The sequence below is a fragment of the Desmodus rotundus genome, chromosome 10, assembly GCF_022682495.2.
Source record: "Desmodus rotundus isolate HL8 chromosome 10, HLdesRot8A.1, whole genome shotgun sequence".
In the NCBI taxonomy this organism is placed as follows: Eukaryota; Metazoa; Chordata; class Mammalia; order Chiroptera; family Phyllostomidae; genus Desmodus; species Desmodus rotundus.
In genome coordinates, this window is record NC_071396.1 from 28,208,827 (window position 1) to 28,223,262 (window position 14,436).

General features: G+C 46.0%; 1 long non-coding RNA gene across 1 annotated transcript; it reads right to left on the reverse strand.

Moving 5' to 3' along the window:
* Positions 1 to 6,304: 6,304 nt before the first annotated feature.
* Positions 6,305 to 11,474, reverse strand: LOC123479862 (uncharacterized). The gene is made up of 3 exons (XR_006655645.3): positions 11,000 to 11,474; positions 9,294 to 9,502; positions 6,305 to 7,263 (listed from the first exon to the last, which is right to left on the reverse strand). It is a non-coding gene; the product is annotated as an uncharacterized lncRNA (long non-coding RNA).
* Between the last annotated feature and the right edge of the window lie 2,962 nt (positions 11,475 to 14,436).

Genomic DNA, 14,436 nt, shown 5'->3' on the forward strand with positions numbered 1-14,436 from the left:
AGCAGCCCCAGAGAGCCAAATCCTTAGTGGGGATTTGGATGGGGGAACAGCAGGCACAGCCAAGGATAGGCAGGCACAGCACACCAAACAAGCTGATTTGACATTTACCACACTGAATGTTGGAAACCACCGTCTTTCATCTTCCCCCAGGAAACCAGAAGAGACTTTTGGAGACTCTGACTAAGCCAAAAGATCTCAAGATACAGTGGGGTTTCCCCAAAGAAATCACTCGGCCCAGCCTCCATACTCTGAAATCCAGAAGGGCAACACTCACCTGTGTGTGCAGAGCTTTTAACTGGCATTTATGTGTCCAACTCCTACATAGGAGTGAGCAGCCAGGGATCAGCAGGCATTTGGGGAAAATCTCTAACGTGAGACAGATCAAGCAAGGAGGAAGTTAATCTGTTAATACATTCAGAGAGCGTTGGTTACAAAGGATGTGCAAAAGGACATTCAGCGGGAAAAAGAACCCTCATTAATGGATAATATGGTACAGAAACAGAAACCTAATAGAAATGTAGTAAAATGAAGTTAAAGAAATCTAGACAGTGTAGCAACAAGACAAAGAAATTGGAAAAGAGGAGAGAGAAATGATGAGAAAACTTGGGGACTGGTCCACAAAAGTCAATCACTGAATGACAGAAGTTCCACAAAGAGAGAAAAGAGGAAATGGAGAGGAGAACATATAGAGAAATTTAAGAAAAATTCCAGAACTAAAAGACTCTGAGTCTTTAAACATATAACTAAGACCAGGCGGGGCGGGGGGGGGGGGAGGTGGGGGAGCGGGAAACACCTAAATTTTTAAAAAGAAGGAGAGGATCCACCTTGGCAAGTTTTCACTTCATAGACGTTTCTGCTGTTTAAGGACCTAGGGAAGCAGAAAGTCTGAGGGAGAAAGTGCGTCGTTTTCCCGGGTGGCTTTAGGCACCGTCATCAGTTCATGCTGACGTCCGACAGGTCTGGTGTTGAAAATGAGGAAGGCATTTGAGCAAAACACAGGAGTCAGAACATCATGGGAGGAGGTCTGATGGCCCTGGGACCCGAGAGGAGGGGAAAAGTCCTGGATAGGGAAAGAAGGGACAGGAAAGAAATTACATTGGCAGGAGAAAAAAAAAATGCTAGCAGACAACAGGGTAGGCAGGGCTTCGAGAAGTAAAGTGCGTATGGAGTTCAGTGTGTCTGAAAAGAAGGCCCTGCGTGCTTTGACCATCGGGAGGCAGTGGTGGGCATCTGAGAGCAATTTTAGTTGGACCTAAGTGTGCCCAGGCAGGGAGGAGAGATACCAAAAAAGGACTGTGGGTTTCAACCTGTGTACCATCTGAATACTGGGATTTGTGTGTGTGCTTCATCTTTGAAATGATAGAAAGGCTGAAGACCACACCCAAGTCGGCAACCATCTAAACACCATGCCTGAAGGCCAAGTTCAGGTCACTAAGGCCTCAAGCACTGGCCTGTCTTCCTGTTCCTCCCACCTGATCTCGAAATACATGGGCCCACTCTATGTCACACACCCCACTTGCGCTACATTCTACAGGCTTGAACCGCCCAGGTGTTTGGAAACTTGACCTAAATACTGAACCTTAATTGGTCTCATTTATGACAACGTATAAAGTTGTGTCGCTTTATAAGAATGTCCTTCGGAAAACTGGGGTTGGTAAAATGCCTTTTCTGACTGTTATCGCAGGTCAGACTAGCAAACCGATTCTAAGTTTTCCCGATTATTCTAAGGACAGGGGGGCTGAACAGAGCCATCAAATTCTTCATGGTGAACACCACACATTCCCTCCTAGTTACAAAGCTCTCTAGTATGCCTTTTTAAGATGCAGGAAAACCCGTGATCTCTTTCTCAGTTTGCCATTGACACTGAGCTTTACCAAGCAGTTTAGCTAAACCATAGTACAGTTACTACACTGAACACAAATTTGTGCGTACTCTGGGCTGCTTGCACTTTTCATTGCTGGGAGTTCTGCGGTGTGTTCAAAGAAAGCACAGTTCTCTGAAATTTGGAAGAACTGGGACATAAAATGTGATCAGAATATGGATTTCCTGTCCCGTGAGAAAGGTTCAGGTGTTTCCAGTCTGGTTTGAAACAAGAGTCTACTGAATCATGGAAAGCTACCGAGTTTAAAACCTGGTTTACATGGAAGGTATCGCCTAGGAGTGGCAGTTGGGAATACCTGCGTCTTCATTACAGCGTGGATTTTTCAAGTGTCTCAGACCTTCTTCAGAAACATTTCTCCCCTTAGGCCCATGAAGTGAACACACCAGCGACACGTTTATGATTGCTTGTGACTTTGTTTTTTTAAGTTAGGCAATAAATGATCATAAGGACGGGCAGGTTTCCTGTAGCTAAACTTGTTTTTATTTTGCTGAGAAGAGTTTATTTTTCATCTCTAAATTTCTGCATAGTTTTGTTGTTGCTTATTTCTGTAAAATATAAACCTGCAAGTGTAAAATAGAATTGGATTTTTGACTGCCTGTTTTCCTATAAATGACTTTAAAATTTTCTTTCTGACTTTTTTTTTTAACAATAAAGAGAAAAGAAATCACTTTTGGTATCACGTACCATTCTTTAACTGGAATGTGGCAGATGCCCTCTTAATAGCGTGTCACTTTTAATATGCATAATGAATAATTTGATGATTACATGCAAGGGAAGACGAGTGGTGAACTGGAAAATAAAATTAATCACCAACAGCTTTCTCACTGTGTGGTTGAGTCTTATTACAAATGAAGCGCGGAATCGGACTAACATTTAGGAGTAACCACAAACAACCTGACTCTCTGAAAGGTCTGTTTGAGTAAATAAAAAAAAAATTTAAAAAAACCCCCACTCCAACCTATCATCAGCTGGGGATTTGCAAATGGGTCTTGAACGCCACGCCGTACTTTCTAGATGGGCATGGAGAGAGGCGCCATTGGAATTCTATCAGGAGCATTTCTTTCAACAGCATTGTATAAAAGTAAGTGAACAGTACTACTCTTTCAGTTCTTTAATAGTCTGTCCTGGGGGATGGCAGAGGCCCATCTTCAGGAAGATGTGTCATTTCCACTGGGACAGGTCAGTGGTGACAAACCCACTGTGGGAGGCTGGACTCAAAGACACCGCAGCACGCCATCTGCAGTTGTGACATATAGAACAGATGATGCTGGAAATCTCACGCAGTCTGTACTGTCCACCTTGCCTGTTGTGAACCACTGTGGAATGAAACCGCTGTGGCATCTAAAGAAAAGTACATCGGGACCGTCCATGACCAGGGCTTGAGGTTCCCCAACTACAGTGTGTGTTTCATTTCCTCTAAACCTTCTGGAATCATTTCTTTGGTTTCATCATGTATAAGCAGCAGCAAATAAATAATTGGATTTTACATTATAAACACAACTGAAAATTTCCCCTTTTAAAGAATCGAAAACTTACTAATGGTCATTGACATATAGTGTATGCAGTTTTAACTTTATAAATGATTTTTTAAAATAAACTATATATTTGTCATTTTATATTTTATTTTTTCTTGGTATTTCCTTTGTTTGGGGTTGCAGGTGGGTTGTTAGTTATTTGTATTTATGTTTGATAGTTATTTGGAAAACACCTCCTTTTTTAGCTACAAAATCATTACGTTTGTATGCTTTCAAAAAACATGTTTGAAAATTCCTTTTTCTAGTCATCGAAGCCAAGACAGAAGCAGATTGAGTGTAGACTGCTATGTGCAGAATTAGTTCACTTTCACTTTTCTGCTCCCTCAAGCTTTCTGGCCAGTGTTAATTTCATCTAAATTCATCAACCAAATTGCTGTTTCCAGTAACTTTGTCCATTATATATCTGATTCAGTTTTAATTTTACCTTTTGCGTTCCATTTCATTATCACCATTGCATGTATTACTTAGTTTTCACTCTGTTTCCAATGAACTAACCTCAGTTTGGTTTCTTTTGGGTAATGTTTCCAGGAAGGATGGCTGGAATATACCTCTCAGCAACTTTTCTAGGAAGAGAGGTATATTTCTGAGAGCTTGCATATCAGAGTGGGTCTTTTGGTTGCTTCCTTTTGTTGACCTGAGTGACCACTTATCTGCAAATAGTTTCTGTGCTACAACTTTTCTTAAACTGTTGCCCTTGTTTTCTGTCCTTAGCTGTTCTGGACAAGAAAGCTGAGAATATCCTCCTTTGATTATGTTCACGTTAACTGTGATTTTTTTCTGATGGGTGTATCCCAAATAATTTCTTGTCCTTGGAATTCAAAAATTTCCTGAGATTTTCTCTAGATCTCGTTCTCTTTTAAGTAGTCTTGCCTAGAACATGACGAGTCTTACGTACCATCCCAGACGTAAGGGATGGTATGTAAGACTCGTCATGTTTTCTTTCCCTTTTTCATTCTTTTGCTAGTATTTAGAATTCCTTTTTAAATCATCATGTGTAGACTGCATTTCTGCTTTCTTATCTCCATGTGTCCTCTCCTAGCACTTTCATCTTTATTCTTTCTTCTGCATCTTCTGGGACATCCGAGCTCTTCATACCTGATTTGATTTTCTCCAAAGTTAATTCAACTCACCATCACCTCCAGAGCAGGTGTGAAATCTATGATTATTTTTCTACTTCTTTGCTATCTCCTTTCATCCATCTCTATCAGTCTATTACCTGTATCCCAACTCCTTGCTTTTCTATATCATCCTGAATTCTCCTTGATGCATTTCTGTTTTTATTTCACGGAGACCTTATTAAGACTTGATAACAGTTAATAATTGAGTCGCTTATTATTAAGAACATAATTTCTAAAAAATGTCGTGCAAATACTAAAAATACCTTTTTCTGAGTGCTTACTTTTTACCAGATATTATGCACAAACTTTCCAGAAATTATCTAATTTAATCCTCAGGACACCCTGCAAGGAGGAATTATTATCCCCATTTTACTCAGGAGGAAATGAGCACTTTGAAGGGCTATTAAAAAACCCGAGGTCACCCATCCTAAAGGAAGTAAATTGAAGGGTCGTTGTTTAAACCCAGCGCTCTAAAGCCTGTTTCCCTCACTCCACTATACCAACTCCTCTATAAATGATTTTCATAGGTTTATTTATATTTCAATCAATGTACCTATTCAGAGAAGCCTAGCCCAGGCCAAGTACCTGCCAAGAAGAGAAGTCTGCCGTCAGTAGGATGCAACATGGTAGGGTCCGGTGGCCATCCCGCTCTGCCCACACCCAGCCTCGAGTGTCGTCCCAGGATGCACCGCGCTGGCCACGGCGCCCGCAGTGGTGCCTCGAGCGTCGTCCCAGGATGCACCGCGCTGGCCACGGCGCCTGCAGCGGTGCCTCGAGCGTCGTCCCAGGATGCACCGCGCTGACCGCTGGCCCCACAGCCGAGTCTCCGTCTCAGGACCCCGAGGCTCTGGAGACAAGGTGCGAAGTGTGCGGAGCCCTGGGGTGTGGGGTTGGGGACCACCTCACCGCCCCCCCCCCCTCGGGCCAGTGCCGGGCCGTGCAGGCCGAGGCCTTGTCCTGCGTCCCAGCTCAGTGCCGGTCGTGTTCGAGGCCCTGTCGCCACACAGGGCGGTTCTGGGGCGCGGTCGCCCGCACAGGCCGCGTCTGGGTTTCTGTCCCCACAGAAGTCAAAGCCGAGGCCCGTCCCCGCACAGGCCGCGTGGCAGCCCCGGTCCCCATGCAGAATGAGGCCGCATCCCAGTCAGAGGGGCCGCACCTCTTGCTGCAGCCCCTGCGTCCTGCGCCCTGCAAAGTCCGTTAGGCGCGGCGTAGGGGGCGACAGGGCCAAGTGGTTTTCCTTCGCCCTGACGAGTTTTTGTGACTCGCATTGCCGGCGCGTCATCCCTGGCCCGAAGCCTGCGCCGGGGAAGAGCGACCCAGCCGGGGCGGGGGCCGCGGCCGTGGGGGTGCAGCGAGGGCCTCGGAGCCCTGGCCAGGAGGGCTGTTGGCAGGGCCTTGCTTTTCTCGGTGACAGTTGTCATCCCTGTGCCGGGACCTTAAACACTCAAAATGCCCCTTTATTCATTCACTCTGAAATTCCACAAAATAACGTCAAGGACCCAGGATGGGTGAGGTCTGGGTGCGGGGACCTCCGAGGTGAGAGGCTGCGCCCGCGTCGTCTAGTGTGGAGGCCTAAAGCGTCCTCCGACCGCCGGTGCCTGCTCGTGTATTTGTTTTATCCCGTTACAGAGTGTCTTTAAATCAGCTAGAGTGAGGAGAAGAAAGAAAGGAGACTAAGTAGTGTGCAGAGCCGTAGAAAGCGCAGAACAATCTCATTAGGGGGTTTGGGCCTCTCTATCCAACAGTTTTGTAGGTCCGGACCAGAGTCGTTTTGTTTTTTAATCCTCCCCCGAGGACTTTATTTTTTATTTTTTGTTATTTTTATTTTTATTATTACTTGTAGGGAGAGAGGATGGGAGAGAAACAGGGGTGTGGGGGCGAAGCCTGCATTGGTTGCGTCCTGTCCACACCCGGCCTGGGGAACGAACTGCAACCCAGGCCCGTGCCCTGCCCTGGAGTCGAACCCACGACGATTCCGTCCCAGGTCAGCGCTCCAGGGAACCGAGCCACAGCGGCCAGGGCCCGGCCCGCAGTTTTTACAGAGTCTGAATTAGGCTGGAATAGACAGCCCGGCACATCACTCACAGTATGGCTCAGTATCGCCTCGATTTCCTCTCTGCACTGTGTTCGTGTGTGGACCTGTGCGAGGCGGTGATGGAACCTGGGTTTACTGTGGAGCACATCTGAAGGATGGAGGTGCCGGTGCAGACCCGGATACGCGGGTCACGCAATCAGAAAGTCCCCTTGCAGGCCTCCTAATCCGTCTGGACACCAACACGATGGAAGCTGTGGACGAGTCCGATGACATTTCTGCCCTACTTAGCTCCGTGTTTTATGTTTACCTGACATGCTGTTGGCATGGCGTTTGTCCGGTATCTGAGCCATCACGGGCAGACGTGTCAGGAATGGAATGGCAGGATTGCTCCCTGCTATTTGAGATCAGTCACTCCCATGGCTGCTGATTAGGGAGGCCGCAAGCCGTCACTGCTGCTGGGAAAATACGTGTGATTTGTAGGCTCCTTCTACTGTTGCCCTGTGTGGCCACGGGAGGGTCTTTGCTTTTCATTGTCCTTGCTGAACCTCAGTCGTGAAGTTTTAACAGTCCGAGTGTTCTCTGGTCTGTTCTGGTCATTTGTTCTCTTGCTTTCTGTGAACACGGGACCTTGATGTGGAGCGTCTGGGGCCAAAGGGGGTCTCTTACGGAGTTTTCAGGTGATGTCCTTTTCAGCTTTGATAAAAGATTTTTTAAATAGTAACTCAAATTTGAAGCCCTTAATGCTTATTGCAATAATTTTCTTTATATTTTGTGTTTATATTTATTTGCTGAATAGTTGGTTGGTGTTGATTTTAAGGACTTAAGCCACTAAAAGTTTGGACTTACAGTTGTTGGAGATAATTTCCCAATATGCAATGTATCCTCTAATGTCTAGGCCAGACATTTAATTGTAAATGGCTAGTATTCTCTTTTCTAAATGGGCCTTGCAGACACTTCAACGTGATCAAGCAAACTGTTTTTTTTTTTAAATCCTCACCCAAGGATGTATCTATTCAATTTAGAGACAGAAAGGGGGAGAGAGAGAGAAACATCGACAAACTAATGAGAGACAAACATCCATCAATTGCCTCCCCTATGTGCCCTGACCAGAGATCGAACCCGCCACCTTTAGGTGCATGGGACGATGCTCCAACCAGCTGAGCCACCTGGCCAGGGCTCAAGCAAACTATGTTTATTTTAATCATACTCACTGGTGTCATAACTGCTATGATAAGGACTCCATAAATATAGGAAGAAAAGTATGAATGAACACTATAATTGTAAATTATTTGTGTAAATGTTCAGTGTTTCATGTTATTCATTTTTAGTAAAACTTGATTTTTATACCTGGTTTCTTTTGAGATAATAACATGTGGTAGACTTATTTCAGGGAAGTTATGGCTTTGAAAAGAGATGATAGAAATCATCCCGTCCTGCATACAGAACACTTTCAAACAGCACCTAACAGTGAACAAGTTGTGACATCTCAATTTTTAATTCAAAACCAGCCTACTGCAAAAGAGGTTTTAAAAAAAAGAACATTTTTCCTCATTGGAGACCTCAGCAGAAGCCAGTGAGGAACACTTTATAACCAACTTCGTAGGTGGCATTTTGCCCAGATCCCTTTGGTGTGTTGCAACAGTTGCTGCGTAGTCCACTTGACCTGTTGGATGTCTCTCACAGGGGGAGAGCAAATGACTGGCGACATTCAGAGAGTGGGCCTGGTTTTCCAGCCACAGCCAAAACTCGAGACTCTCAGTGCTGAGATAACAAAGACCCTACCTGCCTTGTTCACCGTGATTTCCCTCTTTTCAGGCACATAGGAAGTGCTCCACAAATAACTGTTGAAGGAATGGACATCCCATGGAAGGAGGAAGAACAGCAGCAGAAGGTACATACAGCTTAGAATATATGGTGCAGTGTTATCAGATCCTTAACACCTATTTACTGAGGGTCCCCTGTGAACCCGGCAGTGTGTCTGTGGTGAGAGCTGGGCTCCGGCAGTGAGACAAGGCACACATGCTCTGACCAGGTTGTATCACAGAAACAGTCTGCACTTCACTTACTACTAAAGAATGGGGCCGCGTATAAAATGAGGATGAAGGTGGGATTTGGATAGTCAGTGTAAAGACTCAAGGAAGAGAGAGGTTGATTCAGGTTGGCTTGAGAACCTGAGCTGAGTGGGGTGTGGATGAGGAGGAGTCACAGGTGGGTATGAGCAGGGGTCAGAGTGAACATAGCCACTGGCTCAGCCCAGAGGAGATGAATATTGGGGCACAGGGGAGAGTAAAGTGGGGTGGGCTGGGTGGGGATCACATCTTGGAGGAAATAGACAGTCATAGAAGTTTATATTTAATGTAACCAGCGTAAAGAAGCCATAAATTCTGGAGCGAGGAGGTGATTTGACGAGGGCTGTGTTTTAAGATTGCCTGGTAATCTGGCAGGCAGGAGGGCAGCTCGACCTCAGGGATGGGAAAGGAAAAGAAACCAGCCCTCCCATGCCTGGATCAGGGTCTCAGTGTTACTTTTAGTGGCACTGGGATTTTCTGGTCACCACGGAAGCTTTGGTGGCATCCACCAAAAGCAACTGATGAGGGGAAATCAGTTGCTTTTTGGTTTCAAAAAGCAACTGATCATTTGGTTTCAAACTCTACTGTAAGAGGGTCTGGAAATGACTAGAGTGACTGAGCCTGTCTGACAGCCACCGTCCCACATGTACTCACTCAGCCTGAAGCCTGGTCTGTGTTTCTGGTGCCCCGTGGAGTAACCAAGTCTCTTGTTCATAAGGAGGCAGAGGTGTTGAGTGTCTTGTTCACAGGAATGAGTGTAGGTTGGCTGACATCATGAAGCTGAGTCCAGCTTGTGTTTTCACAGGGCACTCCATCCTGCTTTTGCCCGTTCTGGGGTTAGCCGGGCAGCTCTTCTCCCAGCCCTTTGTTGGGAGGCGGTACGTAGTGTATGGGATGGGGGGAGAACAGGAACAAGAGGAAAAAGACAGTTTGAGGTCAGAAGCACCGTCTCCACAGTTGCATTTCAAACACCCTATGCAGGGCTTGTGTTAAAGGATGACGGCTGGTGGATAAGGGCATTTTTTTTCCTCGTTGCCTTGTCACACGTGACACGGTATTGACAGCTGACATATTCACTCACTAATCTCCCTCTTGCCTCCTATTTCTTCCTGTCTACGGAAGTGCTGAGCTTGCATACATCCATTCAAAGCACGTGGAATGTTCCATTTACTTAGATGCCAGCACAATGTTGGATAAAGGGAGCACCAGTGTTGAAGCTACCAGGTTCTGCCTTCACATTGGGGGAGGAGGGTGAAAACTGCCCATTTCAGTCTGTTTCCCAATGCCGTGTTTATGCAGTCTTAGCCCCTTGTGTAAAATCCATGGCTTGAGCTTGCATGCATGTGGGATATGAAGTAGTAAGTGTTTGAGGGCCCTTCTCCTCTGAGGTCCCAATGTTGCTGTGTAGAGCACGTGTGTAGTACACCCACGTGGCAGGCACAGGGGTAGATTTCCCTCTGCACCCTGTGCAGCAAGCCTGTGAGTGCGTTTGCTCGTCTGTGTGAGTGTGTCTGTGTCAGTTTGGGCAGTCACACTATGTTTTCATTCCTGAGCTCCTTTCAAAGATACCATGTGCCTGGCACATTGTATGAACCCAATAACTCCTGTTGGATGAGTTAATGAATAAATACGATGTTCAGAGAACGGTAATGGGTGCTATTTTTGGAGACTTTACATAGTCCTTGTACTTGAGATTTAATGGGAGAAAGTAAATTTATACGCATGAAGTAAAGCCTATTCCGAAGTAACATAGGAATAACGCCTGTGGATAAAACAAATTAAGTGTAATTATAATCATAGCTAACATCGACCTAGTGCTTACTGTATGGCAGCTACTCTCCTAAGTGCTTTAATATATGTTAGCTTAATGTTTCCGCAACTTTAAAAGGTATAGCTATTATTTTCCTCCCTTTGCTTTTGAGAAACCCAAAGAACTGAGTTAGGTTAAGTGACTTTGTTGGGAGTGACACACCCAGTCAGAATAAGGTCATGCAATGAGAACAAAGTGGGACTGGGAGTGGAGATGTCACCTGCCCATTGCTGACAGCCACACCTGTGGCAGAGGCTGTATGCACAGAGCCTCTGGCCCGCCCCATGTGGGGACTGTGAACCAAGAGGCTGTGGAGAGGTGGTTCATATGACAGATGTGTGATCTGGTTGGCAGACAGCTCCACAGCTTTCCCAGGGCACAGGCCAGATGGGTGGGTTCTCAGAGTCCTTTGCTTCAAGGGCTCAGTGTGTAATAGACTTGAGTCTTCAAGGGAAAAATCTCCCCCTCTCGCAACAAACCCAAAGGAGATCTGGCAATCTTTATAATTCACAATGTAGACCTAAACTTTTGAAAAAGCCCAACATATTACCTTTGAAAAAGTACCTCTTGGTTACAGAGGAAGAGACACGTCGTAAATAACTGAATAATTGAACGTACTCTCGCGGCACCAAGTGTTGACTCTGCCAAAAACTGCTGGCTCCCGAGGACTCAGCATGAACAAGGCCGACAGAAGTCCCAGCCTCATGGAGCTGACGTTCCCATGGGGGAGACAGACAACAAACAAGGAAATAAGTGAGGGGTCGCTGTGTGAGACGTGACGAGCAACGCGGGAGACAAGGCAGGACGGGGTGGAGTTCAGACTCTAGGGTAGGAGTGTATGCACACCACTAGTGCTGCTGATCTCCCGAGTCCCTCCCTCTCACAAAGGGGTCTGGCAGGGAATATGCGGGCCCTGGTGGGTGCGTGTAATCTGTAATCCATTGTGGGGATTCAGGCAAATCAAGGAGGAGACTATTTTATGTCAGGAAGAGGAAGAGGTGGTCTTCGAATTCAGTCAGTGCAGGTATTAGTCCAGGCATCTGTGAAAACGATTGCTTGTTTCATTATATACCACAGGAGTTTTCCCACAATATGGAGTTTGGTAGCATTTTGACTAATGTTTCTATCTGTGAGCGAAGCTTTGCATTTGAAAAGTCTGTAAAAACACTAAAATGAAACATTACAAGAAAACAGAGTTTGTTGTTAACTAAAAGTGGGCTGGTAAGATTAAATCGATATGGTCCAAAGAGTATTCATTAAGTTTCTTGGAAGGGATTCTCTCCCTTGATGGAAAAGCAAGTCAAGGCTATCAAGCTTACATTTTCTTTTCTAGAAAACTAGGTTAAGGATTGTTTGAAACAAACCATACAGCCAAGAATGCCAGAAGTTGCCCCGCTTCCATCCGTGTCTACACTCTGTGCAACTGTGTGCCTTTGCTCCTGAGCTGCAGAGCTGTGGGCACGATGTCTGGTTCTCCTCTGCCTGTGGGCCAGAGCCTGTGTTCCCGTGTCCTGCTCACTCTAATCTCTTCTGTGTGCCTTAGTGGCCCTCCAGGATCCTGATTAGGTCCACTCCCTTACCGTGTTTCAGGAAATATGATCAATAGTTGCTTTGAGTACTCACCTTAGGAACATTTAGTAGCAGCCTTGCTTGGTCTGTAAAATACCATCTCAGCCGCTGCCCACAAAACCTCTCCTCTGAGATCAGGCTTAATTGCCTACATTTAATTTGTCGGAGATGTGATGTTCCCTTTTTTAAATACAGTGAATTGTTAAGATTTTAATAAATGACTCAATGTCCGTGAATGAGGATTCAAAATGTAACACTAATTTAATGTTTTAACTTACTCCTAACGTTTTCTCAGAACATGGAAGTCGAGGATTACCTGGAAGAAATGGCCCTGACACATACAACTCTCTCTGTCTGTCATGCTTCCCAGGGTTTCCTCTTTCTGTTAGCAATGAACTGACACGTTTATCCCGAGGCACAAGCGAGAAAGAGAAAAAGAAAGACATTACCTTAGGAGCTGTCAGAAGAACCACATTTGTGTTTATTTATCTTCCTCGGAGGACCTCTGCACAGACACGCCAGGCTTACGCATAGACGCACAGCTCCCCCAAGCCACAGCTAGCAGAGCTTCAGAATTCCTTACTTCCATTCCTCTAGCCATGGCCCCATTTTGCATAGGGTATGCAACAGGTTCGTTTTTACATCTGTCCCTGAAGAATGAGGAGGAACTACACCTTGACAGTGAGTCAAGAAGCATAGCAGATAACAATCTGCTTTTGATGATAGAGGATGTGCTGAGCTATGTGCAAATACTGCATGCTTGACGGGACCATTCTATTTCTTCGGTAGATGACATGTGTCAATATTTAATTGTACAAGTGACTAAAACAAAAAAATGTGGTTCTACAATACTCTTTCGGCTTGTTTAATTCTGAGGCAGGAAAGTTAAAATGGAGTTCAGGGGTCTTCTATTCCCCAGATGCCCCTGGAGGGAAAGTGTGTGCCGGTTGCTCACGATGGTGGTGTAAAATGTTTGACGGGTACTGAACAGCTGGGCGCTAGGTTAAGTTCCAGGGAGAGAGAGATGTCTAAGGTGTGTCCGGAGGGATTCCCAGTGTAGTGGGGAAGCAGGTACAAAACCAGTGAAGTGGTAATAATGGAGTAGGTGTTGTAATGTAGGTATACGCACAGAACTGGGAGGGCTGGAGCTGGAAGGGGAGTCAGGCTTTGGTCAGGCAGAGCAGCCTATGGAAGGGTCCAGGAGCTGTCTGTCCAGTTTTGCCTGGAAAGTAGCGGGAGGGGCAAAGGGAAATGCTAGGAGCTTGATTGTAACCAGGCTGTCTCCCATGCTAAGGAGCCCTATAGGGAAAAGGCGGCTGGTAGAGCTTTATCAGAAGGGGAGAGAGATGTGGTAAAGAAAAAAATGTTTAATTAGGGAGGTAAGTCAGGTGGCAGTTGGAGGAGGATGGACTACACATGGGCAATCTGGGGGCAGGGAGACCAGGCAATGCTGCAGAGGCTCCCGTAAGATATGAGGAGGGTCTGAACCACCACCTGCCGCATTTGGTGACTGGAAGTACAGCCCTCCTGCCAGATGAGTTTTAAAATTTACCAACCGCTTATGAGGAAAAAAAAAAGTCTGGGCAGAGAAAAAAAAAGACTAGGAAGATTTGAGTGAACAAGTGTTGAGTGAAGAGGCCTTTACCAATCCTTTCTTTGAACTGAATTCATTAGCGAAATTTGAGAAACTGAGGAGTTTTAAAGAACTCGAAACTGGTGTTTCCCCTTCTCGGCCCCTAGTCAGTTTTTAATTTGCTGTCATCTATTAGCCAACAGAAGAAGAAAGGTGTCTTTCAGCAGTTAAGTCAGCCAATGAGAAGAGCCTGGACTCAGGCACTCACAGTGGGTGGTGCTGGCCGGACCTCCCGGGAGGCGAAGTTTGGCTTACCAGGGGCACAGGAACCAACATGTTAAGGCTCTCTTACTTGTCAAAGCTCCTCCTTCGGGCAAGAGAAAGTGAAAACAGCCCCAAGAGGCGCACCATCTCAAACAAACATTGTAAAATGCAGACACACTTGCCTTTGAAACTGAAGGGCTTCAAGCAGACGGAGACATCTCTATCCTGCCGCTTAGAGGCTTGCCTTTCATCGTCTGTGATGACGGTCCTTCTAGACGGGCACAGATAAAAGCAAAGAGAATCACATTGGACTGTTCTGAAATGGAAAGGTGGCCAGACTCTCTTATTTTCTGGTTCTTATGTGGTTCAAAAAAGCTTCCATTGCTAGGAAACAGGCGTATTGCTGTGGACTGGTGCTCCGCAGTCAGCGAGCTTCGTGGCATGGTGGCAATTTCGTTGGCACAAAGCCCTGCCAGGGCTCGCAGGCTTCTAGAGAGAACCATGGCTGTTGGGCCAGCTCGGCCGATAGCGCATTGTCCACAGTGTCGGTTTCTCTCCGCAGCAGGAGCCCCTTCCTTTCA